Below are 26,735 nucleotides of genomic sequence, written 5' to 3' on the forward strand. Positions count from 1 at the left end.
CTCTCCTTCCATCCATCCTGCTCCATCAGGTACCTCTAGAAGCCCAGACCGGTCACTTCATGAGGAGATTCGGTTCTCTCATATTTGTTATTACACCTAGGGACATTCCAACATGGTAACTGACCCTTGAAGTAGCCATTGTTAAGTAGAAGCAGTAAGAGAAAGGTTAAGAGAGGGGTTAGAAGCAGGCAGAGTCAGGCTGCAACTGTGATTCTGTCTCATGAGAGTTGTGAGAATGGGTGCAAATTCCATTCCCTCATTTAACCTCAGTTTGCTGATCTCTAAAGTGGACAAAAGGTCACCAACCCACAGATCTGTGAGACTGGAAGCCTGTGTAAACATGTTGATATACAATCGGGTATTTGATACATAATGTCTAATTACCACAGTATCATCACTGCCCTTAGCCTCACCTCCAGCCGATCCCAGCACCCTGACACCCATGAGAACAACGCTGAGTGCTCTGCCATGATTCCGAGGCCAGATCGCTGGGGCCAGAGTCCCAGCCCTGCCGGACACTAGCGCTGAGACCCTGCACAAGCACCTGACATCTTGGTTTCTCTGTCCCCCGTATATAAAACAGGGACACATACCTCACGTTACACTTTTGAGGATTAAACCAATTTACAAAAATGAAATACTCTAAAATAGTATCTAGTACATATTAAACATTTTGTTTCATTACTTTGGAAAACTATTATTTGAAAGACCAAAAACAAACAAAAAAACCCCACTCTGTTTAATATACTTGAAATGATCATAAGCTAATGTTCCAGAATCTTTATTTTTAAAAGCTCTTTGAAAAAGAACTAGGAACCACAATATCAGAGCAGTTTTAAAGTTTCAAGAATATAAAGAAAGCAATGGTTCCCAATCCTTCCTGAACAAATTCGTCTGATTTTATTCTCTTTGTCCTAGCCTTGCTGATAAAGTCTGCATCTTTTTTTCTTCATCCCTGGGTTTTCCAGAGGACAGTTGAGTGTTTTCAATAAAATCATTCTTTTCCCCTCCCTCCCTTCCCCTCTCCCCTCCCCCGTGCCCCCAAGTCCCAACCAGGCTGAGTGATCTCTGTGTAGACACACAACTGCTCACAGTTAGTGCCAGTGTTTTCTAGGCATGAGCAACTGTGCTGAGGGGGGCAAACACTGCAAATCTTATCTCAAAACCAGGTTCTCAGCCAAAATGAGGACTGTGGGGAGGTTGACTCTGCATGGCAACCACAAAGAATGCCGGGCACCCCTACGGAACATGTAGAAATACAAATGACCAGTTTCCTCCAACAGGTCAGGGAGGGACAGTCCCATGGAAGCAAGGGATGCTAGTTCTAGTGGGAAAATCTCTCTTCTTAGGTGTGTTTCAGCTCTCGTGGCTGTTTTGGCTACTCCTGTCCTAGAAACACCAGGGCCCTCTGTCATGTGACTCAGAAGCAGTGCTCTGGGTGGCAAATTAAAGAAACCACATCCAAAGGCAGAAATCTATAAGCAAGAGAGACCCGTCTTCCAAAGACAGCCAGCACACTCTTGCCCACTGGCTTTCTGGCTTCATGCTAAGGTAAAAAGTGAGCATTTTCTAGAAATCTAAGGCAAACTCTCACCGAAGGTCAGCAAATGGCACCAACACCCAAAGAAAAGTGGAGGAAAACCCAAGGTGGCTAATTCTGCAAGTTTGCTTCGAGCATATCGATTTTAGCCCTTTTTGTTGTCTAGATTTTCTTACTGGGTGACTCATTTTTTAAAGTAAAATGGAACTTGAAAATAGTGGTAAGAACAGAGACTCTGGAGCCAGACTGTGTTTCAAATCATGGCTCCATCACTAACGAGCTGTGTTACCTCGGCAAGTTAGTTAACGTCGCTGGACCTCAATCTCCACGTCTGTAATGTGGAGTCAATGGTACTGTCTCTCTCCCAGGGGTCTTAACAGGGATAAAATGCTACATGAGTTTGATGTTCTCTCTCTAAATAAGAAAGCGATTGGTGGAAAGCGAGTCTTGGTGGATGCTCCTGCGTGGATCCCCTGTGGAAATTGGAGTCGCTCGAAGCAGATGCTCAGGATTCTATTCTCAGAAGGATTTGCTGTGGAGGACACAAAGGCTGGATAAACTGGAGCTGACATCAGGCTTCCAGAATCCTCCACAGAGAAAGTCAGAGTCGTTTCATACTTTTCAGAGCAGAGAAATCACTCACCTTCACAAGAGAAACAGTAGGAGGACTACTTAGGGTCACACATCACTTCTTCCTCTTGAGTCCCAGAAAGTGTCTCCATTGGTCCCAGATGTGACTGCGTAGTTCGCAGCAGGAATGACTTCAAGTTCATTACCAGATCCTGCCCCCAGAAAACGTGTACTCTTTCTCACAGAGAATAAAGGGAGGCTGTATTAGAGTGAGGATGCGTCAAGCGTGCTAGGTCACCGGGTGTAAGGTAAGAAAAAGGGGTAATAAAAAATCTTTGTTACCAGAGGAAGGGACGGATTGAGGAGGCTGAGTCCAGCAGAGTTGCTGGTAGAGACTGTGAGCCAGAGAGGAGGACACCTGTGGTCCTTAAAATGGCATCATTTCATTGTTTACATGTGAACTGTGCCATGTCTGGAAAAACAGAAGCCAGGAGTTACCATAAGCTTAAAATGCTTCAAAAATTAGGATCTTTTTAAAAACATTTTAAAAAAATGTTTAAAGTATGGTTGATTTACAACGTTGTGCCAATGGCTGCTGTACAGCAAAGTGACCGGGTCATATTACACACACACACACACACACACACACACGGATATACACCCACACATTCCCTTTCTCCTACTGTCTTCCATCGTGGTCTATCCCAGGAGACTGGACCTAGTTCCCTGTGCTGTATGGCAGGACCTCACTGTTCATCCATTCTACATGCCATAGTTTGGATCTACTCACTCCAAACTCCCCGTCCATCCTACTCCTTCCCCATCCGCCTTGGCAGCTACATGTCTGTGGTCTTGAATTCAAGCACATTCTGATTATTTGGGCAAACATCACTAAATGTTCCAGGAAGATATGTTAGTCCCTTGCCTCGTGGATTTTTTTACTGCTCGTCTCTCTGGGTGGGAGGTACACATTCTCCACAGGTAGATTTTTCAAGCCAGCTCTAGGAGGCAGTCTATTATTTGCTTGGCAGCAGGGAAAAAGGGCAGGAATTGTCTTATTTAAATCCCTCTGTACACAAGACTTAGCTCTGTGTGGCAGGTATAGGTAACCTGTGGATGTGTGTGATGCCAATAGCTGCAGGGACGAGATCAATCCTTGGTCATGGAGGGGTGAGCGATCTCTTTTTGGAAATAATTTACAAAAACTAAAAGATAAGTACAAGGATCTCTCTGGTGTCTGTTTTACCTAGTAACAAACCATAGGTAGAAATTACTTCAAGAATACCCCTCACAAGAGTTCCCATCGTGGCTTCGCCATAGCGAACCCAACTAAGATCCATGAGGATGCAGGTTCAATCCCTGGCCTCACTCAGTGGGTTAAGGATCTGGCGTTGCCATGAGCTGTGGTGTAGGTCGCAGACGCAGCTCAGATCTGTTTGCTGTGGCTGTGATGTAGGCAGGCAGCTATAGCTCTGATTCAACCCCTAGCCTGGGAACCTCTGTGTACCACAGGTGCGGCCCTAAAAAGGCAAGAAGAAAAAGAATGCCCCTCATTCCCTCTCCTTAATAGACTCAAGATTAGTCCTGTCCTTATACTGAACAGGAATCTAACCAAGTCGTATTTCGTGATGTTTTGAGAGGAAAAAAAAAAATTCCAGAAAAGTTTATACCCGTGCATTTGCAAATTTTGAGTTAATAGTACAGTCCTTTCATTAGGTTTTCTGCTGGACAACACTCACAATTTAGACTATGGATGCTTACCGGAAACAGACACTGCTTGGCTTGTGTCATCCCTGTGACCCGGGGATCTTAGTTTTGTCTCCCTCAGCTTATGTGCCAACTCTTCCACCCCAACAATTTGGTGGATTATAAATCTAGCATTCTGCAAATAAGCTAATACTTGACTATAATATATATATACTAAGAACTAAAAACCATAACTTTCACTCCTTCCTAATCTTTGTATAATTTACAATGAATGCGCTTTCAGCTAAATTTTTGGTTCTATATGATTCTACAACTATTTGCAATTATTAACTTGTTTGGAGGCTCTGACTTCTTGTATTTTAAAATATATTGCTCCCTTTTCTTTTTCTTTTTTTTCTTTTTCCTTTTTTTTCAGCCGCTCCCATGGCATATGGAAGCTCCTAGGCCAGGGACTGAATCTGAGCCGCAGCTGCAACACACGCCACAGCCGTGGCAACGCCAGATCCTTAACCCACTGTGTCGCAGCAGGAACTCCTATTGCTTCCATCTTTGATAAAAACATTTTTATGCCCTCAACATAAAAAGACATACAAATAGATATAATTTATACATATATATATATAATTCCTGCCTAAATATTTGCCTCAAGAAAGTGAACTGAGTCAAAAAGATCCAATGATGAAGGAAGTATGATTTACAAAAATTAAAAATGAAGCTTTAATTGTATGCCTTCTAAGACATGCTCACCCCGGCATGTCTTTGTCAAAAGCTGTCCTGGCCACAGCCCCTCTCAGCTCAGAAGTTGCCTCTGCTCCCTCCACTCTGACAACCACCAGCTTGTTCTGTGCATCTAATGAGTCTGTGTCTGTCTTGTTTTGTTTTGTTGGTTTGTTTTGTTGGGGGGCAGGTGAAAGAGGTACGGGGTGAAGTCGTATAAGCTTCCAGCTATAACATGTATAAATCACGGGGATGAGATGTATGGCATAGGGAACGTGCACTGACGCTGCAGGGGGACAGGTGGCTGGCTACTAGACTTATTCTCATGGGGCGCCGTGCTGCGTATTGAAAATATCAAAGCACAACGTTGTACACCTGAAATTCAAGCAATATTGTTTGTCAATTATAATTCCATAAAAAACAAAAACGAGCATTTTATTGTAGGTAAATGATAGCTCAACAGAGCTACTTTTAAAACAAATAACAATAATAAAAAAAGGCAGTTGCCTCTGGTGCATTTAGGTCCCCTCCTGCAGAATTGGTGCAGCAAAGGCCTGGGGGTTAAGTTGCAGCTGCTGAAGCAGTTCTCAACTGGACAAAAAAGGCAGCTTCTAGTGCCTGCCCTTGAGGGGAGGTCCTCTGGTGTTGGCCTCTTCTCAGCCTTCCTCCTTTAAGGCTTTGATGAGTAACCAGCGTTTAGGATGCCACCAGTTTAATTTGTGTGTATTTGAATAACACGGGCAGATTGTTAGAGAGACTACTGAGCAAGTATGTAAATACAGCCTGTTTCTTTAAATCTGTTACCTCATTTATTTACATTAGAACAGAGAGCCCTGCCAGAAGCAACAGCTGATGACAGCCATGTAATTTTCCACAAAGACAACAATTAAACAGCTCTGTGTTATTTTAATGAGCAGATGACTTTTCAGGGAGCAGGCTTCAAACTGCTGAGACCTCGGAGTTCCCACAGCCAGGAACCCCTGGGGTCTGGCAGAAGGCACTGTGACTTCAAGGCAAAGTACCCTTTGCCCCTCTGCCCACTGCACCAGCCCCATCTGCTCCCCCTTCTCCTTCCACCTCCCCTCCCTCTCTCCTAAACACTCGGGAAGAAAACAAGCCGGAGCTTTACCTGGAATACCTGTGCTGCTTAAGAGTCCAAGGAGTCCTCAGAATATTTTTAAGCCTCTTTCTTTCAAAAAGAGTTGAGTTGAGGGTGGGGGTCCAGGCTCCCTTCTGCCCCTCACACCCGGGAGGCCCCGTGTGCCCAGAGAGCCCCATCTTCTGCATCCGCCCCCGACAACCCGTGTTCTGTCTCCGTAAGGTTTTTCAGGAAGCACCACCAAGAAGGCAGGGCATGGGCAGAGCTGGTTTCTCCAAGTTTCGGGCTCGGCCTGAGAGCAATGGACCATCCACCCGCCTGGGCCAAGGCTGGACAGTCAGAGCTCACATGCCTGGGGGTCCGGTTGCTCCCTTCATCCCTGAGGTCTGTCTGAAGCCCGCACCACCGAGTCTCATTTTTCCTGGGAGTTTGCCACTGGTCCCTAGACTGAGCTGCACCCCCACCCACCCCCAAGATGCCCATTAAAGAGAGTAAAGGAATAGCCTTTCTTTCCAGACAGGGCTTTGGGGTTCAGTCAAGTGAATGCCTCTCAGAATGCAGGCGGGGTGGACACAGGGACTCGAGGGGCCGCCAGAAAGACCCCCAAGTTCCAGCCCCACGTTCCCCCAAAACTGCCAAAGTGCAGATCTCCTTTTGGTTTCTCTAGCCCTCCTTGTCTAAATGGCACTCACTCTGCACAGACCTCCTGGGTCCCCAGGAGAAAGACCCACACTCAGCTCCCATCTGGGTTTTCTTAACAGACACACCAGCTATGTTAACACGTTTCACTTTTGAAAACTCTTTGAGTGCCTGTTGTGGCTCAGCGGGTTAAGACCTCAACTAGTAGCCATAAGGATGCCAGTTTGATCCCTGGCCCCACTCAGTGGGTTAAGGCTCCAGTGTTGCCACATGCCGTGGCTCAGATCCCGCACTGTTGTGGTGGCGGCCACAGCGCAACTGGACCCTAGCCTGGGAACTTCTATATGCTGCAGACGTAGCCATGAAAAAAAAATAAATAAATACAAATAAAAAAATAATAGCTTTTTATCTGAGAGTAAGCCTCCCAGACCTTCGGAGACTTGAGCGATAGGCTGAAAATGCCCCTTTCTCTCCCTCCACCCCCGTCAGGGTCCACTGGGAGGAGATGGATGGTAAACATATAAACACACAAATAAAAAGGTAATGATTAATGACGATAAAGGCCATGAGATGCCCTTCGGTGCCTGGGTGCCATGAGGGGGGACTGATTCGATTGGGGTTCGGAGAAAAAAAGCTCTCTGGGGATAAGAGGGAGGGAGGTTTGGAGAAGTGGTGGAAGAGGGGGCCCCAGAGGACAGGCGAGGCAGAAAGAGCCACAGCAGGCAAAGTGGGGACACCACTGAGATTGGGATGGCTCAAAGGGACAGTGACAGTGCGGAGGCAGAATGAGCGGAAGACAGGGCCCAGAGGAGGAAAGGAAACTGCAGAGGGTCTCTTAGGCCATTTAGCAGCTGGGTTTTATTCTAAATTCAGTGGGACACTCCTGCATGGGCAGGAGCCTATAACACTTGATCGATATGAGTTTGAAAAGCATAAGGAGAGGAGTTCCTATCGTGACTCAGCAGTAATGAAGCATACTAGTATCCATGAGGATGCGGGTTTGATCCCTGGCCTCGCTCACTGGGTTAATGATCCTGCTTTGCTGCAAGCTGTGCTTTACGTCACAGACGTGGCTCAGATCGGGTGTTGCTGTGGCTGTGGTATAGGCTGGCAGTTGCAGCTCTGATTAGACCCCTAGCATTGGAACTTCCAAATGCTGCAGGTGTGGGCCTAAAAAGACAAAAAAATAATAAAATAAAATAAGGAGAGAATGAGAGAGCCAGAAAAAAAGTTACTTTATCAGAGAGTGTGATTTACCTATATTCCCCAACCTGGATGAAATTCATACCCTTTCTTGTGCAGAATTCATGTTTTGCACCTGCTATGGGACTGAATTCACATGCTGAAACCCTAACCCCTAAGGTATTTGGGGATGGGGGCCTTTGGAAGATGATTAGGTTTAATGAGGTCAGCAGGGTGGGGTCCTCACACTGAGGGTTAGTGCCCTCATAGGATGAGACACTGGAGAGCTTGGTCTCTCTCTCCCCGTCTCCTACTAAGCAAGAAGGTGGCCATCTGCAAGCCTGGAAGAGCACACCAGAACCTGTGCACCCAGCACGGTGACCTTGGACTTCCAGCCTCCAGAACACTGAGAAAATAAATGTTTGCTCTTGAAGCCACCCAGATCATGGTGGTTTGTTACAGCAGCCCCAACATACAAATAGGGAACCACTTTTAATACCCAGGCTAGCTTACTTGGTAGAAATACAAATTATAATTCTTGAAGAACCACACCAAACCTGTGGACTGCCTGAGAATCTGACCCTTGGGAGCCAACCCAACCTGATACCATGTCTGAAAGTCAAGCCAGAAATGGACCCGAGGTCAAGATGTGTTGGTGCCTAAAGGACGGGCATGCTCGTAAGGGGCAAGCCCACAGAATCTTCCCAAACCTTCGTTTCACGAGCCAGCTGCAAGCCCAGGAGCCCCCTTCATCCCAAAGACACAGGCCTCTTCATCAGTTACACCCTCCCTGAAGCATCTCCCTGGGGGGGAAGAACGGCTTAGCTAGAGAATGTCTGGGTTTGGGGGTGGCCACTCAATACCATGTTAGGGTTGCAGCTCCTGTCTTCACCAAAAAGCTCAATACCAGGCAATCCATTAAGGAGGATTAAGGGAGGGGAGAAGAATCCATGAGATCATACTGGAAGGCTGGAGAGGGGAGCCTTTACCAGGAGCGTGCCATAAAACATGAAGCCATATGCCCCCCAAGGGCTCAAGCCAAGCTCTGCATGACTGTTTAATTCCGTGAAGAGAGGGAGAACATTCTTTGCTTTGCGGTGCTGGAGTTTAAATAGTGAAGCATTTTGCTAAACCAACAAACAGAGGAAAGCCAGGAAAGCCAGTCACTAAACAGGCCCCCTGAACAAAAGGAACACTCTTGCCTAATCATCCACCTCCCCCAAGGACCGACATTTATCTTAGACCCCAAATTAAACACATCACAACTTCACAGCAAAAGTATGTTTCCCAAGGGGACTTAAGTAGAGTCCAATTAAATAAATCTCTAGAAATATCAAGAGCAAGCCTCAAGAGAGAGCATATTTCTACCGTGAAACATTCCCATTGGAAATTACGTGCACAGAGGTCATCTGGAAACATCCATGGCAGGAGGAGGGGAGGGAGGGCAGGAAGCAGGGCAGGGTTATGGAAGGGTAGCCCAGATGGTCCCTGTGCTGCACTGGCGCAGGGAAGCTCCCAGCAAAAACGGCATGTGCCTCCCGCCCACTGTGAATGAAAGCCCCATGTCCAAACAAACAGCTTTCATGACGATGTGTTTTAGTATCATCTGGAGGTCAAAGGGCTGTAGCTTAGGGAATTTAGGAAGTGGCAGGGGACAGGATCAAGTGTCAACATCAAAATGTGGATTGTTTTCCTGAACCAGGGTTTTCCGTTCACAAAAGGCACAGCAACACCTCCTCAAGTCACCGAGAGGAATTCTGTATTTGGCAAGAACATTCAGCAAGTCTGAGCATCAAGGCTATACAGCCAGAAAGAGCAGGTGTGAACACTGACCCACATAGAGATTTACCTGGCCAGCCCAGCCCCACGGTCAGACCCTCGAGGGATGGCTGAGATTGTAAAGGCCAGCCTGAAGCCAGGGGAGGCCCCTGCACGCTGACAGATACATATTTGTATCAGGTGAAAAGTGATCAAGTGATCGTGTCCCCAGAAATGTACCACCTTCTGGGATGAAGGGGAAGAAAAATCCACCAAGAGGCCAGTCGGGCTTGGAGTAGGTAGGCTTGGATCATAGCTTGTCAATGTGGACTTGAGGCTAAGCGGCAGGCCAGCCAAGCAACGGGTCAGTTCAACCTGGGACATGCGGAACGGGAGAGGTGACCTGGGATGAACCCCACGTCTGGCACAGTCAGATCTCCCAGCCACATCCCCTGGAAGCTATGCCTAACGTTGCTCAGGGGGCTGGAAGTCCTGACAGCAAGGACTCTGGGGACATAGCCCTACGGCCTGCACAGAGGTCCTACTGGGGGCTGGTTTTGTGACCTCTCTTGCCACTTCTAGAAAATCAGGGGTTTGGATCTTCTGTGAGTTTCTCCAGCTCCAGCAGGATGTGAATAAATTGTATACTGATGGACAGTGGAGAAGAAGAGCCCCTGTCCTAGGCCATGAGAGGCCAGGACCTGCCTCCCACCTCAGGGCCTTTGCACACACTGTTCCCTCTTCGTGCAACCCCCTTCCCTACATCTTCACTAGGTGATTCAGACCTCAGCTCAAACAGGGTCCTCTCAGGAGGCTCTTCCGCAGTGTCCAAGGATAGCGACCCTGCTACTGCTCTTTAATTAATAGTGTGAAATTCTAAAGTTTCACGATCACTTATCAAAAACCACTTGTTACCTCCTTCATTTGTTTAGTGTTATTGTTAACATATGGACCCCAAGAAAGCCAGGCGATTCTCCGTCTTGGAGGAAGCGCAGCATCACTGTCCTGGGGCTCGGCTGGCCTCCACCCCTTCCAGCCCGCTGATCTCGGCCATGTCCTCGCCTCCTGCACCCTAGCTTCCTCATGTGCAAAAGAGGGCCAATAGTAGTACCAAGAGGCGCCCAGAGTCACTGCCAGGACTTAATAAGTTATGAACAGAAAAGTTATGAACAGAAATGATAAGTAGTCACCACTCAGCACCTAGAGCAAGGCCTGGCTCGTACAGCAGGCACTCGATAAATGTTTCAAGGTTAAATCAACTTGGGAAGGACGTGACAAAGGGCCACCAGTCAGGTGTAAAGTAAGTATTATGTGTCGCTCAGCATAAGCCTAGGAATTTGGAAGTGTTAAAAAAATTGTTTAAACATATATAGTCTCTGAAGATAAATCTAATGGGAGAGAAGTTCCTGTTGTGGCTCAGCAGTAAGGAACCTGACTAGTATCTACAAGGATGCAGGTTCGAGCCCTGGCCTCACTCCATGGGTTCAGGATGCAGCATTGCCACGAGCTGCAGCATAGTTTGCAGATGCAGCTCCGATCTGGTGTTGCTGTGGCTGCAGTAAACGTGGGCAGCTGCAGCTCTGATTCAGACCCTGGCCTGAGAACTTCTATATGCTGTGGGTGTGGCCCTAAAAAGAAAAAAAAAATCTAATGAGAGAAAAGCGTTGAAAGATCATTAAAGGAAACTTAACCAAAAACACCTGAAAGGATGTCATTCTGCTGTGACTCATGCGGGGCAGGTGCAGGGCCTGCCAGGAGAGTTTAGCAGGAAGACTCCGAAATCTTGTCACTGCTGAGGCTGGAAAGGCTCACAGAGAAGAGGCAGCCTGTAGGAGTGACAGGCTTAAATGTGACAAACAGCCATGCCCGGCAGTGAGACCTGGGGTCCAAAACAATTCACCCATGGGGACCTTAACCCTTTCTCCACCTCCACGCCTCCTTCTAAGACACCCTATGTAAGAAGAGATGGAGAGACCCACGAAGGAGAAAAGGAGGCTCAAGAGGGAGCACGAGCCTGAGGGAGTCAGGGAACAGGAGGAGGGACCCCCCTTGTCCTCAGGCATCCATTTCTATACACATTTATTAAGCATCAAATCGGGCTGAGGGCATAGTACTGAGGGTACGAACCTCAACAAGATCTGGCTGGCGCTGCCCCGGCCAGCTGGCCCACCCTGGAACACGGCGAGACAGCTGATGGATGATTCCAACAGCATGTTCACCTCCCCTGGATGAAGGCATGGAAGGCAGGGCCTAAACTCAGGAATTCTGGGTTTCTCACTCACTAACTCTTAAGTACCCTAAGTTACTTAACCCTGAGGCCATTTGAAAACACAATCATAAGGGAGTTTCCTTTGTGGCTCAGTGGTGACAAACCTGGCCAGTATCCTTGAGGACACAGGTTTGATCCCTGGCCTCACTCAGTGGGTTGGGGATCTGGTGTTGCCATGAGCTGTGGTGTAGGTCGCAGATGCGGCTCGGATCTGGCATTGCTGTGGCTGTGGTGTAGGCCAGCAGCTGCAGCTCCAATTTGACCCCAAGCCTGGGAATGTCCACATGCTGCAGGTGCAGCCCTAAACAGACCAAAGAGAAAAAGAAAAGAAAGAAACTGAGCGGTTCTGCAGAGCAAGCCTGGCAGAGCAGCAGTACACAAAGTGCCCAGAGCCAGCCCAGCTGGGTAGAAATCAAGCCATGGCAAGCGTTTCGAGCATCTTCTCCGATTCCAGGACACTTTGCATCTCGTTCCCGGTTTTCACTGGTAAAGGCATTTCCCCTGCATGAACTACACAGCTCAAGCTGGTCTTTTCTTAGAAACGTGTCTTCCAAGCATCCCAAGCAGGAGTCCACTTTCTAGGAGCTGGTGACCTAAGAGGGCCTGACGGGAACAGAGCCAGACTGAGCCTGAATGGAAGGGTGATGGTTAGCGGGGCCACAGGGAAGACAGAGTGTCTATTTTAATCAGGAAGGAGAAACCAAATCGAAAAACAAAAATAAAACACACATGGGATCATGGTTTAAAAACCCAAACTAAAGCTCCCAAAGAGAAAGACAATTGGAGTTCTTGCTCAGCGGGCAAAGAACCCAACTATTATCCAGAAGGAGGCAGGTTGGATCCCTGGCCTCCCTCAATGGGTTAAGGATCCAGTGTGGCCGTGAGCTATGGCGTAGGTCACAGACGCACCTCAGATCCCGAGTTGCTGTGGCTGTGGTGTAGAACAGCAGCTGCAGCTCTGATTGGACCCCAAGCCTGGGTACCTCCATACACCACAGGTGTGGCCCTAAAAAGACGAAAACAAACAAACAAAAAAAACCACAAAAAAAGACAACAGTTGATATGAACACAGTGTTTATGAGATGTAATAGGACACATACTACAAAAGTATGATTCTAGACACTGCAAACTATTTGAGTAAACAAAACGTCCCAGACATGCCTCACTCATCGCCCTTCAGGAGTCTCCTAGAAGGAACTTAATCCCCAAACCCATGTTTAAGAATCTCTGGTACTGAAGCAGCAGAGCATCTGTATGTGGCGGTGCTGTCTGGGAGAGGAACAGGCGGAGACCACCCCGAGAGCCAAGAGCCGCAGGCTGGAAGGCTCGGGTGAGAAGTGTGGGGCAGGGTGGTCAGAGGCTGTCCTGTCTCTGGGCTAAGCCCGGTGGTCAGAAGAAACTGCTGGAAGGCTGAGTCATTTTGTAAGGCTAGAGCATAACTAGACTGTCCCGAAGGATGTGAGGTTAGAGAAACAAGCAAGTTAAGCCCAAACACCGAGCCCCTAAAACATCCATCCAGATGGAAGGTGGTCTACTGCCAAAGCACAGTGCAGCTCGGACCGAACAACCCAGACAGAGTCAGCACAAACTCCGCAAGTTAAGGGTACAGCCCCCAAGAAGACTTCTGACACCAGCCAGAGGGTTCCAGGCCACCTGCACGTCTAACCAGAGGGCTAAAAATTCTGGGATTCCCACATCCTCCTCAGGTTGGATAATTCAATGGAACTAGACTAGACTCACAGAACTCAGGAAAGACCTCTGCTGGCTATTATGGTTTTATTATAAATGATACAAATCAAGGCCAGCCAAATGAAGAGACACAAAGAGTGGGTGTGGGAGGGTCCTGAAAAGGGAGCTGCTGTGCCCTGTGACGTCACCACCCTTGCAGCGCACGGTCCTGTTGATTAGTGAGAAGCTGAACCCAGCTCTGGTGATGAATTGTTACTGGAGCTTCAGTACATAGACCTCACGGGCAGAACCACTGGTCACGTGACTGAGCTCAAGCCTCAGCTCCCCACCCCCCCACCTTCTCCCCAAGAGGAGCTCAGGTTACTACCAAGCCCCAGCCCTCTAATCACTTGCTGGTCTTTGTGATGACCCACCCCTGTTCTAAATCATCTCAGGGGCATAGGCTCAAGTGCATCTAGAAGTTACCTTCCACAGACCCCCCAGGGGCAAAGGTCAGACAAATTCTGTATCATGCAGTTCCATCCTAGGGGGGGACATGGGCTCTGGGGTCAGACTGCTCTGAGTTTGGCTTTCTGCTGTGTGATTTTGAGAATGTACCTAACCTCTCTGAGCCTCAGTTTCCTCATCTAAAACGTAGAGGGAACAATATCATTATTACTATAGAGAGATGGGCACTATTCAATAGAAATGCAATGCTAGTTACTATGTAACAAATCTTTTTCTAGTAGCTGCCTTTAAAAAAATAAAAAGAAACTGGTAAAAATAACATTATACATTTTACTTCACCCAAGGTGTCCAAAATAGTATCATTCCAATAAGTTATCAATATTAAAATAATTATCAATGAAATATCTTACATTTCTCCTTTTTTTTTTCTTTTTAGGGACATACGTACCGCATATGGAACTTCCCAGACTAGGGGTCGAATCAGACCTACAGCTGCCAGCCTACACCAGTCACAGCAACCCCAGATCTGAGCTCCATCCACGACCTACACTGCAGCTTGCTGCAATGTTGGATCCTCTAACCCACTGAGGGAGGCCAGGGATTGAACCTGCATCCTCATGGATACTGGTCAGGTTCTTAACCGCTGAACCACAGTGGGAACTCCTAAAGTGTGTTTTGTTTTTTTTTTAAGATGCAAATACTAACATGAAAGCTCTGTTTCTTTAAATGATACTGTCCCATGTTTAGCTTCTCCCCGCTTTGATAATGGAAAGCTGGCCATCGCCCTGGCATCACCCAGTTCATTCGATTCTCACCAGAGTGGAGTCGGAGTTCCGAGCCACCTTAATGTTGGAATGAGGAGATTCACCTAATAAGGGCAGACGAATGCATTTTTACATAATATGCAAGATTAACTATAATAAGTTCCATCCAATTCAATACTTTATCAAGAAAGACAAGCTAATTATCTGTCAGAGAATTAGCTCCTATTTAAAGGGCATTTTACCTTAATTCGGCCAAAAGAACTAATGGGAATTGTCTTTCCATGCTGCTGTATTCTTTTGACTGCATTTGCTTAAGCACTCAGAAGACTGGCACAGCACTAAAACCCCAGGGTTTAAAAAAGGGGAAAAAACAGAGGCATTCCCACTGTGGCTCAGTGGGTTAAGAACCCAGCTAGTATCCATGATGATGCAGGTTCAATATCTGGCCTTATGCAATGGGTTAAGGATCCAGCATTGCCATCAGCTGCTGTGTAGGTCACAGATGCAGCTCAGATCTGGTGTTGCTGTGACATGGCAGCTAGGCTCTGATACGACCTCTAGCCTGGGAACTTCCATATGCCACAGGTATAACCCTAAAAGGACAAAAAAAAAAAAAAAGAGGGGGAAAGGGGTAGAGACACAAACACCTATTACTCAGCATCTCACAAGTCTCCCTCTTCCTGCTGTTCTTTGTAACAATATCCCTTTCAAAGTGTCTGATCAATAGCATCAAAGTGGGAATGACTCAGATTTATGAACCAGGGAGGTGGTGTTGGCTCTGCCAGATCCCTCACCCCACAACAGACCTGGTTTCTCATAGTGCTCAGCAATGCCCCCATGCATCCTCCCTCTGCCCACCAATGTCAAAGTCAAGACTCACAGCACACGCCTTAGGGCCACACACGCCATTGACATTTGTGCAAAGACCTACGATCGAGGATAAAGACTATTCCCTACAAACCAATCACCTGCATATACACTTGGCCCTTGGATTCTGAACATAAAAGGAGGAATGAAAAAAAATTAAGGGGAATGAAGAGGAAAAAAAGAAACCCAAAGTGACTGGCCCCCAGCTTCTACGCCTCAATGGAACAGTGGGGATGCTGCTTAACAAGGGACTCCCTCCAGAGGTTGCTCTTATTGTACCAAAAACTTGGAAACAATCTTAACTTCATTCATAGGCAGAGGAGTTAGGGAAAATGTGATCTATCCATGAACTAAGATACCTTATAACAATCAAAGAAAACATGCAATGACTCTACAGGAAGCAAAAGCGCTTGCAAAACAGTGAATGTGAATTTCGGTTTCTATATGAAAAATTCTGCAACATATGCACATATATGGGTAAAGAATGTGGAAAATATGTAAAAGTGAAACCAAGCCAGTCAGGGCGATTAGTATGTCACCTGATTTTTTTCTTTCTAAAATGTTCTTAATATTCCAACAATGGAAGTATAACTGAGTCCTTGCTAAGCCTTAATTGTATAAGATTTCCTTAGGTATAGTTATAATTTTCCAATGTGGCGCTGATTCAGAAAAAAAGTACTGATATATTTATCTATCCACCCCATTAGAAACACTGGGTTTTTCCAACCTTTAAAAAAAAAAAAATCTACCAAGCATCAAAGGGGCATTTCCACTTACACTGCACCAGGGCAGATGCCAATTCATTTGACTGGATTTATTACTCATACAAGCCTTGGAGATAAGTACATGAATTTGAACTTTTATTGCAGATATACGGTATTATAATTACAGTACATTTGTGATATGTGTTAGCTATTATGTGCCTGGCATTGCTCACAGCACCTGTATACATATTATCTAATTTAATCCTCAAGGAATCCTATGAGAAAACTGTTATTACCCTTCCTATTTTACGGATAGGAAAACCGAGGCACACCAAGTTTCATTTGTTCAAATTCGTGCTAAAGAAGCAGCAAAGTTCCAATTCAAACTCGCAGTTTGATTCCAGAATCTGAGTACTGTTAACTTCCATAGTGTATTCCCTCTGCTAGAAAAGATATAAATTTCTAATAGGAAGGCCGAATACAAATGCAAATCAGGAGACCCAGACCCATTCATTGAGAAGTCACTTAACATGCCCATTACAAAGGAAAAGAGAAAGAAAATCCTGAAGTGACTTGGCCAAACACTTAGACCCATGAGATTTGCTTATTTAATAACAACTTAAATTCAAACCAAGGACTTGTACTCCCAACGGAACTAAAAAGAAAATTATTAAACTAGAGTTAGGGAACTTGCATCCATCCTGTGCCACTTCTGCTACTAGCTACTTACTAGCTACGCTTGGCAAAGGAATCAGTTTCTGTATCTGTAAAATGGGAGGATTGAAACAGATGTACAATAATTCTGCCTGAACGAAGGCTGCTTCAAGCCCAGGGTTCCCAGGGGTCCATTCTGCTATCCTTCAAAGATGTTAATTATGCTGTCTCTGGGGTCTGACCCTGCCACCTGCCCAGAGCTGTATTTGTAGCCTTAGACTACAGGGAGGAAGAGGAAAGATAAGAAAGAAGAGAAAAGCCATAAATAATAAATAGTTTGATAAATAAATAGAGTCTTGTTTACTTATCCCAGAGAACTCACTTTCCCAAAGGGTAATGATCACCAACTAGAGATTTCTTGAGGGGAAGAAAAAAAAGGGGGGGGGGGGTAATACTATTATCCACACTAATAGAATGGATGATGAAGACAAAACATAAGCAAGCAAATACCTTTGGGTATTAGAGTGTCTGGAGCATAGTCACACGTATTCATCAGACATTCCTTCTCACTGACTATGTATCACTCCATCCCCATTTCCTTCTCTCTCACCTGCTTCCCACTCTAGAAAGTGAAGGAGTGCATTAACATGGCAAAAGAAGGAAGCAGCATCTTTGTCCGCACAGGCCACCAGGAGAATCCATTCTAAAGTTCACACTGAAAATGCACAGGGCAAGAAGCCTAAGGGCGCTCCATCCCGTGTCTACCAGGCAGCAGCTGAAGGACGGGGAACAAGTGCCCGGACCTCTCCATCTCCATCACTCGGACGTAGACTTGAGCGCCATCAGGAGCGACACAGCCCCATGCACAGAGTCTGGTAGCTAGCAAACACTTCATGAATCCTAGAAATAATCATCGCAGTTTTCAAGAGTCTCTTTCACTGGCTGGTTGCTCTCCTTAAGAGCCTCTGCCGTGACCAAAATTTGAAGTTTCCAAAAGCTGGGAGAGAATTCCGGGTGAGGTCACGGTGAAGCCAGCTCTCCTCTGAAGACAGAGACAGCCACTCTTAGCCCTGGCACTTTCAGTTGCCGGGATCCAAGGACACGGGGCAGGGGAGGTAAGAGAACCAGACACTTTGCAGATGCAGCCCAGGGAAAGCTACTCCAAGCAGTGAGAGCGTGCACTTTTAAGTCAACACGTGGCCAGCCAGGAAGGAGCTTGAGCTTTGAGGTTTTTAGAAGTGGGGTTCAGTTCTTGTTCTGCGACTCGCTGGTTACTAATCTGGGGGGAAATAGGGAATCTGCTCCTTGATTCCACCGCTGCAAAACTGGAAATCTAGAACCTCAATCACGAAGTTGCGCTGAGAACTAAGTAAGACATTTGTGCGAAAGCCCGATGCCCAACATATAGAATCCATTCGATTGCTATTAATTTTTTTCTCCAAACCACCTGGAAAAATACTTTCCTAATTTCAGGGATGATAGGCTGATCAGACCCAGAGTAGTCAGGCGTGATTATACGGTGTCTGGCTTGTCAGATTACAATATCACTTCATGAGAGCCATCAGACCGTTTTTATAAATCGTGTCCTTAAAACATGCTATTTAATCAGACTAGAAATACAAGACCCAAGACAACGTCCCCTCTGCCTTCAAGGAAGCCCCTCTTAGAAATCCCTCTCATCTCACTATTTTAAGAGGGACGCAGACATCTATAACAACAACAGACAGCAATTCACAGTCTTAAAAACTGGAACCCAGGACTCCAGTCCAGGAGCTGGAAGATCCCATCCTGACACCAAGAGCACCCTCTGCTCTAACCCTGGTCTGCACCCCCACACCCCGCCCCGCTCCCTCTCCCCTCAATTTGGTTTTGCATCTCGCTTGCCAGTAGCAACAGCTGGTGATATTTAGCCCAGTGGCAGCGGATCTTGGGGCCATGATTCAAAGGATCTGGGATTCTTTTCCCCACAGAATAAGCATCAAATATTAAAGAATAGGACAGTCATGATGCATCACAAGTGGCAATGGCCTCCTTACCTAGGGGTTCAAACAAGAGTGCCTGCGCTCGCATCCTAAGGGGAGAAGCTTGGGCTCCCCACAGGAGGGAGGGCCTGGCACTGTTCCCCCCCCCCCAGGTCATGCCAGTTGCATCTGTTGACCTGCTTGAGAACCAGGCAGCAGACGCTGGACTGGGGTCCACTTGGTGGGAAGACAAAGAAACCAAACCCCTTTGTTGAAACCCTTGGGGGAGTTCCGCTTGGATTTGCTTTCCAGGAACTTCCAGTCTTGGGGTAGGAGGTGAGAAAAAGATGGGTAGGCTTTCACCACCCATACAACATTACGACAACAAGGATAATTTGATTAATCTGCCAACCTCTTCTTCCTGTAAGTGATCTTGCACTTTGCCAGAGGCGAGTGTGGGGTGATCACAGCCTTGATGGCACAGGAGAATGCCAGGCTGCACGGCTCATCTCTTTGTCCAAAAGCATAGGCTTGGGTTCCTCTTCCTTTAAGTTACATATAATATGGACCTTGTTGGGGTGGGAGAGTGAGCTATATGTGTATCCTCCCAACTTTCAAATAATAATAGATGATACAGACAGAAGCTGGGGGGCAGGGGGAGGATGCTAAGCTCTTCCTCCTGGCTTATGGATGAAAACGTCTAGAATGAAAGACTTCATAATCAGAAAGGACCGGACATCAACTTGAATACAAAATGTCTATTTTGAAACCTTCTACAGTTACAATTCCGGCTGCAGTTCACACTCGCTGCTTTCCCTCCCTTCCAACCTTTCTGAATTAGTGAAGTTATATGATATTAACATAGACTGTCCGGTACATGGATACACAGCCACAGAAAATTTGCCCAAGAGGACCCCTGTGGTTCAGGGGAAATAGCACAGGCTTCAAAATGACCCACAGTTCTGCTTTCATCCCAGCTCTGACTCTTAGAGTAGTTTTTAATTGTACATGCAAACTCTTTTTCTTTTTTTTTTTTTTCCCCTAAGCAGGCCAAAGCCTTGTCTTTTTTTTTACTTATTATTAAATTATAGTTGATTTACAATGTTTTGTCAGGTTGTACAAAACCTCGTCATTGAAATACAATTTACAATGTTTGTTCACATGTCCTCTTTTCATAGAGAGCATGCAGAAAAACAAACAGGTCTTGCTCCCATCTGCAACATGTCCCAAATTAGGGAGGTTCAAATGACAAAGTTCCACTCCAGTGCAGGGAGAAGGCCTGTTAGCCCTGAGCTTCTTGAAGCAGAGAGAGAGCCTGTATTTCCTTTTCCATTAAAAACCAACAAATAAAAAAACATTCTTTTCGGATCAAGGCTTTGGAAAGAAATTCGGCTGGCCCATGAAGATGTGCTTAGAAAAGGCCAGACTCTTATCTTGCAAGGGAAAAAGAAAGGAGAAAAACAGCCGTATGCTACACGAACATGTATCTCCCAGGAGAATGATATGTCCTGAAGATAACTCCCTCCCCAAACAAGATGCTGTGGCGGAAGAAGATGGCAGATCCACACAGGCACAGGATCTTCAGGATGGAAAGCACGGGGAAGAGGAGCCTGGTACATATATGCGCTCACTCTAACACGCAGATTATCAGAGTTAGGACAGCAGCAACCTCAGCCTGAAGATCAGTGCTCAGCACGTACAAGGCATTCAGTATGTGGTGTACAAACAAATGGAGGTCATGTACCCACAAGGCTGTACAGCCATGGAAACCAACCAACCAAAAAGTCCCTGGAAACCTGAGGTGCTTGAGTACAGGAATGCGTTTTGATAAATGTTTTCCAGCTTTTCCTGAAACCATTAAATTCCCTAGATGACGGGATTGAATCATCATTAATATATGTCCCTTATTTCTAGGACCCAGGTAATATCAGGACTTTGCTAATTTCAAAAGATCTTAGACCTAGGTCCTTACGGTTCTAGGTTGAAATCTCAAAATTCAACAAAAAAGGTATCAATATTCAAAGCAATTGATGAAATACATGATGTGTATGCTATACAGTAGATACTGTTATCATTAGATAATAATACACACACACACACACACACACACACACACAACACTCTATTGACCTGGCAAGACCTGTTTTTGCAGTGAGGCTCTGAAATTGATCACGCATGTGACCTTGGATGAGCAATAAACCTCTAAGGCCCCAATTCCGTAACTGCATAATGAGGAGTCTGGATGACAGGGATGGTTCCCAAAATCGACTGCATGTTAGAATCACCTGGGAGCTTTTAAAAGCTTTGGTGCCCCGCTGGACCCCAGACCAATTGACTCAAAACCTCCAGAGGTGGGAACTGAGCCTCCTGGGCATAGAATTTCTGCCCCTCCTGTGAGTCCTGTACCCTCCTCGACCTACCTGCGTGGAACTGCCGAGGGAGGCAAAGCAGCACATTTCAATGCCCAGCGAGGCAGGCCAGGGAGGTTCTGGCAGCTGCCAACCCTGGGATGAAGGGAGCAGGGGCAGCTCCTGGTCAGAGGCTCAGGCCCAGCCCTCGAGGGCAGCTGCAGGTGGAGTGTTGTGGCTCTCTGCCCCCATCTCATCCAAAAGCATTATCTACCACGGCTCGGACAGGAGTTTCTCGACCTTGTCCTTCTCAAGCTGGATGGGTAACGTAACTCATCCGAATTGGTGAGGACGAGTGGGTCCTACCTAACAGGCCCTCACAGCACTGTGCTCAGAACAAAGGCCATCTCGCCATGGCCCCCCTGTGCCAAGGAAAAGGTTCTGACTGGGCATATGGGAGTGGAGGGAGCGGGGCCAGGGGCCTGGGTTGCCTGACACTATTAACGTTGTCTCAGCTCCTCCTGTGATGTCCAAATTATCCGCTTTCCAATGGAGCAAAATGGGTTCGGAGGGGCAACCTGAGCTGCCTAAGGACACTTCTAGATGGTCAGCAGAAAAGCCTAGATTTGAGCTCAGGTACCCACGCATTAAATGCCCCTCGAACAAACAGTAAACAAGGACCACACTTTGCACTTATATTTTAATTGGGAAGCAGGCAAGTATATGCAAATGCTCAGAGAGGATACAGGCCACCCCAAGCCAGGTCAGGGGAAGGCTCAAGATGCACTCAGAGGAGAGAGCAGCCTTTCCATGAATCCCCTTCCTTTCTCCTGCATGCACTCCATCTCATCACACCTCAAAGCCTGGAGAACTTTTCAAAATGAAGCCCTCGCCCCCCTCTACCACCTGCCCTTCTATAGTCAGTACAGCCCTTACTCCCAAACTAAATCAGCCTGAGGGGAGGCCAGAAAAAGCAATGCTCAAGAGGCTTACACTTTTTGTTATTTAGTTGTGGGATGTGCGCTGGACAGATTTATCATCACATTTTTACAAATTCCCTACAAATAAATAATTCTACGATATGCCCAAATTCCTCTGGCCTCCTGACCCAAGGAGTCTTTGTAATCCCTCGGCACTGCAATCGTGTGCTCCTCAAATTAGGTAAGAGTCATCAAGTTATTTTTAGGCCATAGCAACACACACACACACACACAGAGCTATACCTAGCTTGATATTTGTACTCCTTCGGAGGAGGAGCCAAAATTGCACTTTTACTGACACCACCATTTCTATTCAATCAACAGTCATAATAAAACTAAGCTACACTTACTGAGCGTTTACCATGGATGAGGAACGAACAGTTCCAGATGCATTGCACATACATGAATTCGTTTAGTTCTAAACTGACCCTATGAGAGAGCTAGTGTTACTTTCTTTTTGTAAATGAGGAAAGTGACTCAGGGAAGAGGCCATTGGCCGAGGCCACACAGCTGGTACGAAGGGAGCCAAGACTGCAAGCGCAGACTGGCTGATCCCTAGTCCTGCCTGAATTTCTCCACCATTTGCTACAGGGATACTATTCAGCATGTTTGCCCGGGAAGCCAACACTACATATGTGAATAGAGATCATGCCTTTATTTCCCACATCTTAAAACATGTCCTCCTAACAACCCTGACAGGAAAGAGGAAGACTTTGGTTCCCCCCACAAAGCAAAGCAGGAAACAAAGACCATTGTCCCAGGGGCTCTGACTTCTGAGCACAGGCGTTTGCTTTGTCATCAAATGCACTGTCACCTACCAGGGTCTAGTCCAGAGCCCTTTCGTTCCACGGGAAGATGAGCAATCGGGGTTGGTCATTTCTCAGGAGTTATGATGGAAAGTTTTCTAGCCTAAAAATCTAAGTCTTTGAGTTTCAAATCTTTGCATGATGCACCCTGCCCCCCGGCAGTAAATGTCTCTGATACCTGGCGGGCCTGTTGGAGGCTGAAGCAACCAGTCCCTCTGTTTGGTGACAGCCCAGAGCAAGTCCAGGCAGGGGCCCTGACAGACCAGGGCCTGGAAGGCTCCCCCTCTGAAGGAGGGGTGCATCTCTATAAACCCAACAGCCAGTCACTCATAATGGAACCCCAAGCCTGAAAAATGCCACACTGGGCATGTGACACAAGTGTTTAGGAGGGACAATGCTGTCCACGCTGTACAAGAAAACATCCCAGCCTTCTGCATCTGAAAACATTACGTTTAAAGATGAAACACTGTGAAATACATTAAAATGTTGTCTATACTATAAAATAGTTCAACAACCAAGAAAGGAAGAGAAAAAGCAAACAGGGAAAACTCTGAGAGCTGTTGAATGGGGGTGGTAGGTCTATGGTACCCATGATTCTCTTTTCCACTTTTCTCTATATTTGAAAATTTGTATAATAAAACTCTGGGGAGAGCATGCTTGCAGCATGCAGAAGTTCCCCGGTCAGGGATGAGCCCATGCCACAGCAGTGACCCAAGCCTCTGCACGGGCAGCGGCAGATCCTTAACCTGCTGCTTGCTTGACCACGTGCGAATTCCCTATAAAAGAACTTTTAGAGACATACTGTCTTTAAAGAGAAGGCGGAGAAAGGCTATATTTTCCTACTTAAGTACATGATGATGAGTCCCCTGAACCCAGCCTGGCTAAAAAGAAAGGGCGCTTATAAACATCCTGGCAAAGATGGTAGCTCTCTTGACGGAAAGCCCAGATTGTCTAGCCTCCTGATTCAGCTGGGTGAGACATCACATTAAAAATCCACTTTGGATAAAACGGATTGTAATTCTTTCAAAGCCTTTGCAAGTCTCTAAATATTTATTCATTCGGACGGTGTTCTGCCAGGTTGAGTAGGAGCTCGGGTCTAACGGCATTTATTCTTCAGAAGATGAGAATAAGACACAGACTCAGACAAAGGTCACAACAGGGCGGGGACTGTAAATGGGAACAGTCACTAAATCCCAGGGGCTTCTGGGTGTCTCATCAGTTTCTTCCCAACCTGACACAGCGCTACTAAAATGGTCTCTGAGCAGCCGCTCTACTTGACAGGCAGCAAGCATGGGGAACGTGGCACGAAAACAGAGGGACGGACCAACTTGGACGGGGAGGGTAGCAACCAGTGTTTACAAACATAAACCAGAGAATTAGATGGGTCAGCCATAAATGACCCGAGATTGGACTGAAATCTCTGAAAATGAATGCATGAAACCTTAGAAGTTTCTACCTTAGATTCTAACTAACCTCCCCCCGCCCCATCGCCGTATCTTTCTTGCAAAAACCACTCATTCCAAAATGGTGCCTCTACAACTCTTGCTAAAATAAAACCTTACATCACCAAGGGAGCGGGTTACTAAAATAAACCTCAGCAGAGAAGCCAGACCAGGATGGGCTGCCTGACCCAGTCAAGAGCCTAGGAGAAGCTGCTGGCCACCTGCCTTCTGAGAAGGATGCCCACCCCTCTTCCACTGCAGTGATGATCAGGTACTAACCTTTGGAAAGTCTCCCTAGGGTCACCCTAATATGGATCGCTTTCCCTTCTCTCCCATCATGGTCCTGATTTTAGGCCGCCACCCTCACCCCAAGAGACCAAACTAATAATGACAAAAATAAATAAATAAAGTAGATTCCAGGTCCTTCTGCTCCTGAACTACATATCTTCAACCAAATTCCCAGACATCTGAAGAACGAGCCCCCCAATCTCCAAATAATCCAACCTCTACCACCAGTGAGTCTTCCAGGTCGACCGCCGCTGTGTCTCACCAACCCGAAAATGATGAGCCCTCCCAGCGGCCGCCCAGGCGCCCAGTGGTGAGGTCAGCAGGCTGTCTGGCCCCGCCCCACTGAGGCAATCTTACTCTCTGACACAGAGGAACAAGCCCAGGCTGCCCGGACTCTCAGCTGCATCCACGGGAGAGGGGGGAGAGGAGCCCCACTTTGATTGGGAACCCCAAGAGATACATTTCCCATAACTGACAAGCTGCCCCCACACACAACCATGCCCACCGCAAAGTAGAAGGAAGAATCCACAAACTCTTCCTAATCACCCTCAAGTTCAAGTCCAGGGTCATGTCCACTTGGATTCCTTGATGCCTGTCCTCGGATCTCATAAACGCAAAAGGCCTGCTTTCACTCATCAGCATCCTCTCTACGCAAGCAAAGAGACCATCCTCAACCTTGTCGGTTCTTCCCCTCCTGGCTCCCCGAAGCTAACTCTTACAAACTGGGAGGTTTGTAGGCTGTATTTTCTGGGCCAAAAAAGATGAGACAAGATCATGGGGACAGAACACAAGCTGGGTAAACCTCCGGGGAATCACTCAACATCAGCCAAACAAGAATACCAATCAGGTACACAGGAAATCTGAGCATGTCTATGACCCCAAGAAAACCCATCCACAACAACAGCAGCAAATGCCTGGGCACTGCTGGAATCTTCTCGAATCCACTTCCGGGATGTTCTCCTTCTGCTCAGAGCTCACTAGCGGGACCTTGGTGCTAGCTGAGCCCAATGGGAGCAGAGGCTGGAAGGCAGTGAAGGTGAGCAGGGTGATGACATCAAAGAAATCCAGAGCCATTTTTCTAAGTACACTACTTAACAAAAGGCAGGCTGCATCATTGGGAAGACAAGGGGAAGCATGGCAGGGCCGGCCCACAAAGGCAAAACAAGTAACTTGCGTGTCCCAAGGGCCTGGTGCAATTTAAATATGCAAGGCATTCGAGGGAGCGCAGCAGCATCTTTGGTCAACGCGCACATCTTTGGTCAACACGCATCGGGAGACTGGCTGGCGATGTGGCCCAGACTGTGGGCCTTGACTCAACACACAAGGGAAGAGAGGAAAGAAGATGACTGTCTCTCACTACCAGCGCCACCACCACCTGACCGAAGACAAGGAAGAGGAAGCATGGTGGCAGTGCCCAGATGATGGCATCCAAGGGCAAAGGGGCACGTGGGAAGGACGCAGGACGAAGGCGCCTCAGCTGGGGTAGGCGACATTGGGTGGTAAGAGCTCAGAGACCAGTGGGCAATTAATCCCCCTGCCAGGGCTCAGCAACACTGAGTTCACTCCTAGTTATTCTGCGCTCAGGGTCCTGGGGCAAATGATCCACTACCCCAGTTGGGGAGGAGCTGGGATCCTGATGCCAATAGCTGTCAGGTGAGGCCAGGAGGACAAATGGGTAGGGTAGTTTTTCATAAAAATGACTCTCCATGACTTTGGAGCTTGGTCAAGGAATGGATGCTTGGGGTGACCTTAATACTTTCTGTGGAGCCTGAGAATAAGGATCTCTGCCCTTTTTGAAGGTCACTTTCTAAATCATAAAATCCAAGCTGTTCAGAGAGGTGAGAAAAGAGGAAGAATTTCCCACGAAATGAACGGGTACCTGCAGGTTTACTTGTAGTTCACCACAACTGTGGCTTCCTCTGTTCCATCCATTTGGGTTAAGTCTGGGAGACATGAACGATCCAGCTATCTACTGACCGGAATAGAGCTCCTGGACCAGGCATGGCTGGACAGGCCACCCGGTGTCACAAAGCCCCTTTTTAGAGTGATGAGAAAATGGTCTCCGAGAGAGGAAAGGATGTGTACGATGCAAATGAGAACGTGAATCAAGACCAGAATCCAAATCTTCTGGCTTTCAGTTCAATGTGGCTGGCTTTCTTTCCCTACCCCAGAATAATTAAAAGAGGACAGTGGCCGCTGGGAAGACAAGAAAATAAGGCACTTCTGGTCTCGGGCAGCCAGGGTAAGGAGAACGCTGCCGCTGCTAAGAGGAGACCCTCGGGCATGGGGAGGGGGCAGGGGCAT

The 26,735-nt window shown here is 47.1% G+C and overlaps 1 protein-coding gene and 1 long non-coding RNA gene across 2 annotated transcripts in view; both read right to left on the reverse strand.

The window, feature by feature from the left end:
• DUSP10 (dual specificity phosphatase 10) overlaps window positions 1-26,735 on the reverse strand; it is a 38,562-nt gene that overhangs the window by 8,756 nt on the left and 3,071 nt on the right. The gene's annotated exons all lie outside the window — the stretch shown is intronic.
• LOC125112512 (uncharacterized) lies at window positions 735-26,728 on the reverse strand. The gene is made up of 3 exons (XR_007131167.1): window positions 24,648-26,728; window positions 2,184-2,582; window positions 735-2,072 (listed from the first exon to the last, which is right to left on the reverse strand). It is a non-coding gene; the product is annotated as an uncharacterized LOC125112512 (long non-coding RNA).

The sequence above is a fragment of the Phacochoerus africanus genome, chromosome 12, assembly GCF_016906955.1.
Source record: "Phacochoerus africanus isolate WHEZ1 chromosome 12, ROS_Pafr_v1, whole genome shotgun sequence".
NCBI lineage: Eukaryota > Metazoa > Chordata > Mammalia > Artiodactyla > Suidae > Phacochoerus > Phacochoerus africanus.